At 39.2% G+C, this 4,865-nt stretch overlaps 1 long non-coding RNA gene across 1 annotated transcript; it reads left to right on the forward strand.

Moving 5' to 3' along the window:
- Nucleotides 1-1,126: 1,126 nt before the first annotated feature.
- LOC121720549 lies at nucleotides 1,127-2,499 on the forward strand. The gene is made up of 2 exons (XR_006034578.1): nucleotides 1,127-1,327; nucleotides 1,715-2,499. It is a non-coding gene; the product is annotated as an uncharacterized LOC121720549 (long non-coding RNA).
- Nucleotides 2,500-4,865: the final 2,366 nt, after the last annotated feature.

Here is a 4,865-nt window from a genome sequence, read left to right on the forward strand (position 1 = left end):
GTAAGCCTGTCAAAGTATGACTTACGTACTGTTGTATATTTCTCACAGTGAAGAATAAAATGCGCCTCAGTCTCAACCTCAACCTGTTAGGCAGTGACCACATAGCTCTTAGCAACCAGGATTTTCTTAGTCTGCCCTTTTCTATGGCTAGACTGTGGTCACTGAGTCTGTATTTGGTCAGGATCTGTGTCTGCTTTATATCTCTAACAGTAAAGGGATATTCCTCCAATTGGTATTCAGATTTTATTGACCGGTAACATTCTAATTTGCTTTGGTTTTTTGTCTCCTTTTGCCAATGTTCCAAATATTTTTCTTTAGATTCTTGAATGGTCTTATTGGTGTTCAGTTTGAAAGCAGCACTTGTCTGAGAGAAGTTATGGTAACACTTTATTTGGAGGGGTCTACACAAGGGTGACATGTAACCGTCATAAGAATGTCATGACACATGTCATGCACATTAATGACATAGTATTGATGTTTATGGCTGTTGTCATTAAGTGTCATTCGGTTTTTGGAATGTCAAGTTGACATTGTTTGGGTGTCATCATTATAACAACTTGACATTAGGCAAGATGACATTATTTGAGGGTTTCTCTGTCATGACAACTTGACATTAGCCAAGAAAATGTAAACCGTTGTCATGACAACTTGACATTAGCCAAGAAAGAAATGCAAAATTGACATATAACTGTGTTTGGCCTGACTCATCTTTTAGGTTCGTGAAGTGGTGGGCCGGAATAATTAATTGACATGACACCCTTATAATTGTGTCATGAATACTTTCCTTGGCATGATATTGTCATGACATCTTGACATATAACTGTGTTTGGCCTGACCTATCTTCTAGGTTTATGAAGTGATGAGCCTGAACAATTGGCTGTCATGACACCATTATAAATTAGATATACTCAACATATTGAAGGTGCATTGCAGATGTAACCAACTCGAAAATAGCCTACTAATAGGATTACATTATTCTAGTTTAATATCTAATTTCTTGATTACTTTTAGTTATGTTTTCCCTGCACACCGTATTTGTCCAGTAGGTGGCAGTGGTGGCGCTGCATAGAGGGGAAACTGCTACACTGATTCTTAGAGAAGACAGAAATCGCAAACAGCAGGACAGCAGAACATAGACAGTAAAACAGCAGAACGATAGTGAGCTGAAGCCATATTTAGATTTTCCACACTGAGAAGAAAAGTTAAAAATAACATTGAAGAGCTAGTTAAAAGGGGCTTTTCCACCAAACCTACTTCTAAGGAAGGAATAACAGCAAAGGGTCGAAATTACGACAAGGAGTTTACTTACTTGTATGAGTTTTCTCCGGTGAGTGTTTTACACGTGTTTGTCATTTATGTTAGTAGCAGACATGGAGTGATGGATGTGTTTAATGAGTTAAGCACGTACAAGTTTTATTTTGCTGTAACTCAGTTGTGTAATGCATTGTGTGGAAATGTATTGATGGTACTGCATAAGCTAAAAACCAATCGGAGTTGAACATGAGTTTAATGATTTGAAGTGCTATTTCATGCTATGTTGAAGCCATGTTACTACGTGATATGCTAGTGCTGAAGTTTCATGTAGGCTATATAGTGAATGTATAGATTAAAAATAAGAATAAGCTACTACAGTTCATGAATATGAGTTATATTTCCAGATATGCTAAAATGTATCGAGAGAGTAATTGAATTTAATTGTTGCCCTGCTACGCAGGTTGTTTTTTTGTTTGGATGCATGCTTTGAGAGAGCATTGGACAAATTCGCCATTGGACACGGGAGGCAGAAGAGCAGAGGGCGCGAATGATCATCTTGCCTGCGACATGAACTGCTTCTACTCAATATTTCTTCATTTCATCGTAGCCTACAGATAAGCGCGAGATCTCACCACTTAAAAAAAAAACATACTACCCAGGTAGATGGACTTTGGTTTATTATTTTGGGGTTATTTTATCAGAGCTCTGAGGTCATTTTACTTTATATTTTTCTCAACTTGTGTGAAAAGGTTGAAAACTAAGAGAAATACTGATTTTTCACAACTAAAAGGACAGAAAAGAGAAACAAGGTCATACTGTTTGATGTTTAATAAATGCGGGCTATATGTTCTGGGTAAACTATTTTGGTACTTTCATTTGTCTACTCCTCTTGTGAAAAGTTCCTTAGAAATGCAGAACTTTACTCTACATTAAAATAAGTGCCCCTTACACAGACAAATATGGCGTCTCACGGGAAATCGAACCCCTCAGTCCCTCAAAACACACCTTAAAATGATTGAATGGTACTACTGGTTAGGAATCCGTCGTCGTAATGGTTTGTTGGGTAGACTCGTGCATGATTTGAAAAAGCTGCAGAAATGATGGCAATGAAATGGTGCTTAAAGACTAGTATGTGAATAGTTGAATGCATGTTCCACATGCACAGTTAGGTTAGCTGGCATGGTAACATGTCCATGTGTTATGGTTTTGCAAAATGCATTGCTGAAATAAACTCATAAGTCATGACTGAGTATGGTATTTGTTGTCATTATAGTTGAAATTAGACTCCGTGTTCCAGAAATGTAAAATGTACAGAAATAGGACCTACATGATATGACACTTAATGACATGTTCAGGAACATCTCAGATGGTGCACTGTACTTTAGGTCAAAGGTAAGTATTCATGACACTGTCAGGAAACTATTTTGGTGTGTAATAGTTCTTTGTGACAGCTTAATGACAAGTCAAAACTGTACCACTGTAGTTGAGTTCAAGGAAAGTATTCATGACACAATTATAATGGTGTCATGACAGTCAATTGTTCAGGCCCTTCACTTTACAAACCTAGAAGATAAGTCAGGCCAAACACAGTTATATGTCAAGTTGTCATGACAATATCATGCCAAACACCTTGCATTTCTTTCTTGGCTATGTCAAGTCGTCATGACAAAGACCCGTCAAATAATGTCATCTTGGCTAATGTCAAGTTGTCATAATGATGACACCCAAACAATGTCAACTTGACATTCCAAAAACCGAATGACACATTATGACAAGTCATAAACATCAATAATGTGTCATTAATGTACATGACATGTGTCATGTCATTCTTATGACTGTTCCATGTCACCCTTATGTAGACCCCTTCAAATAAAGTGTTACCGAAGTTATTAATGTGTGTTAGGGGGAGATTAGTTAGTCTCAGTACAAGCTGACTCAGAGGACTCTTTTCAGGGGTCAGATCTTGAGTTTTTACTGCAGTAAAATGCAGTGTATCAGTGGGACTTGTTTTGGAGATGCATCCAGAATTTGAGGGCTCTTTTTTGTATGTTGATGGCCAATGGGAATCTGCCTAGTTCTGCCCTGCATGCATTGGTTGGTGTTTTCTTTTTCTTTTGGATTGTTAAGATCAATCGGCAGAATTCTGCATGTAGGCTTTCTATATGATGTTTGTCCCATCTAGTGTAGCTATGCTCACTGAATGGACCCCATAACTCACGTCCGTACTCTCTCTCTCTCTCTCTCTCTCTCACACACGCACACACACAAATTAACAAAGACAGAAAACACCAGGCAAATAGGCCATAGGCACATCGCAAACAAAATGCAACATCAAACACCTCCGGTAGATGGCAGCAGATGGCATACTAAGATTTTAGACAACGCCCATATACCTACAGGTCCATCCTGAGCAGCTCAGAAAATGCCTTACTTTTGTGCTGCGTTTGGTTGCTCCAATGAAAGGAATTTGAAAACTAAAGAGCAATGAATAACATTTCACAGTTGAGAAGTTCTATACATAGAACAGGCCTACTACGTATTTAAATAGTATTGATAATCCATTCTTACAAGTAGTTTATCTACCTTCAAATATAAATCATCCACGGCCATCATTTGAGCAATGTATGCATTTCAGGCTTTATAGCCCAAAAACTATACAACTCGTCATTACACTCCACACATTACACTGTGACAGTACTGTGTGAGGGGGTTAAGTAGGTGTGACAGTACCGTGTGAGGGGGTTAAGTAGGTGTGACAGTACCGTGTGAGGGGGTTAAGTAGGTGTGACAGTACCGTGTGAGGGGGTTTGATTGCTAGCGCCAAGCAGAGCCGTCCGTATATAGAGAGAGTTTGGCCAACTCTGCCATGTTGGATACCAACGTCAGATAACATATGTAACCCTATGGGGTGAATATGCCATGTTGAAATAAATCGCCTATTTTCACCATTATAATAGGCATATAAATATTATCATCAATGTTTGTCAATATGTAAAAGGCCTTTACAGAAATATTGGTATCCAACATGGCGCCATTCGATTCCCTAGTTGGCCAAACTCTCTCTATACACGGCTTTGGCAGCACGCATCTGATTATGCCCCCTATAGTTGCCCATAAGCTTTTTCCTCAACCACCAAGATCACACAGGTCAGTACACTGAGTAATAAAGCAGAGACGTGGCTCAAGTAAAATATGATATTTTATTAGACAGACACAGGACATACTGTATAGAAACACTGGTGACATAAGGCCACAATGCACAAACAAAATCGTACTGACTGGGGCTTACTGATGGATCACGGCTAACCCAACGACTGAGGAAAATATCCTGAAGACAACAGGCAAGTGTTCTGCACTACAAACAGAAAGGAGAGGGTGAGCATAAACGCTCAGAACAATTAGCACAACACACCAAACAAGTAGGAACTACCACAAGAGGAGGATAACCACCTCGCTCCCAGCACAGACACAAATGAAACAAAGTCAAACGCTGTTGACAATTACATAGATAGACGACAAGACAGACCTACACTACCAGCATTACAAAACAAACAAGTTACAGAAACCCAGAGACAGGACCCACACCGCAACCCCGGACCAGTAGCCAACAT

This window comes from Alosa sapidissima, chromosome 10 (genome assembly GCF_018492685.1).
Source record: "Alosa sapidissima isolate fAloSap1 chromosome 10, fAloSap1.pri, whole genome shotgun sequence".
Lineage (NCBI taxonomy): Eukaryota > Metazoa > Chordata > Actinopteri > Clupeiformes > Clupeidae > Alosa > Alosa sapidissima.